The sequence below is a fragment of the Octopus bimaculoides genome, chromosome 11, assembly GCF_001194135.2.
Source record: "Octopus bimaculoides isolate UCB-OBI-ISO-001 chromosome 11, ASM119413v2, whole genome shotgun sequence".
Classification (NCBI taxonomy): domain Eukaryota; kingdom Metazoa; phylum Mollusca; class Cephalopoda; order Octopoda; family Octopodidae; genus Octopus; species Octopus bimaculoides.
In genome coordinates this window covers 65,021,227-65,022,366 of record NC_068991.1, presented here as the reverse complement: position 1 = coordinate 65,022,366, position 1,140 = coordinate 65,021,227, and the positions used below count along the sequence as shown (strand labels likewise).

General features: G+C 38.3%; 1 protein-coding gene across 1 annotated transcript in view; it reads left to right on the top strand.

Moving 5' to 3' along the window:
- Nucleotides 1-1,140, top strand: part of LOC106882852 (uncharacterized) — a 23,915-nt gene that overhangs the window by 19,667 nt on the left and 3,108 nt on the right. The window lies entirely within an intron of this gene.

Below are 1,140 nucleotides of genomic sequence, written 5' to 3'. Positions count from 1 at the left end.
GTTGCAATATAATAATTTTTCTTAAGAAGACTAAGAGAAAAAAATGTTTTATATGACACATTCTACCAGTGTCCCAAGTTTCAAAGTGTTTCGTTAAGAAAATACTGGCGCCCCCGTTTTGAACTAGATCCGAAACTTTCAGGGATGTTTGGCCTCGTGACTGGCACAAACTGATTAAATTTTGGGAACGATCCGGTACCGGACAAGGATTATTTTACCTGTTTGTTTTTTTTTTACTTAATTCTTGAGAGCGATCAGGTTCATTATTAGTATTCTCGTTTGTGAGAACAGTCGAGTTTATTTCAGATATTCTCATTTTAAAAATCATCCCTGGCTAATCGCTGAGAGGACGTTGGTGCTGCCCTGGCGGAGGTTTGCGCTCTCTGAGTGCTCTTGTTTATGATTATATTCAATATACTCCCACTCTCAGAGTCACAGACTTATTGTACCGGACCTTCAGTTTTTCTAAGTCCTGTATAAGAACTCTGAATGTTGGACCTCCATCCAGGCCTTTCGCGACACCCCTGAAGCCAGGAACTTTTCAGCACCCCTCGTAAAGCCGGAAGAAATGCTGCTAAGAATTTTGTCCGGCGCGAGTATGTATTTTAAAGGCGAGGTTGTATAAAAAAACATGGCTTTGAGACTAGTTGAGGAGTATGAAGAGTTAAGACTGTAAAGTGTTTTTTCTTTGTGGTTTGGTTTGTATTAAAAGTAACAAATTAGTTAGGTGAAGATGGCGGTAGTGGTAGTAGTTGTGGCATAATATACTGTAGGAGACAATAAATTTTACAATGCATAACACGTGTGTGAGACAACTATTCAAGTGAAAACACGTGTCCATGACTACCCGCTCGCCTCAGTAACTAAAGAAATAAAACTAAAAAATCCAGTCGGTCGTTTTCATAATAGCATGTCTGTTCTGGAGAATATTTGATTCGCTAATTATCTCACCTTTGCATTCGATCACATTTTTCTTCCTATATTTTTTTAGGTCCTCTCGAAGAGAAGATAATTTCTATAATTCAAAAATAGTTGTTTTCTGTTTTTGAGTGTACCTTTGTTTTTTTTGTTTGTTTGTGTGTGTGTGTGTGTGTGTGTGTGTGTGTGTGTGTGTGTGTGTGTGTGTGTGTGTGTGTGTGT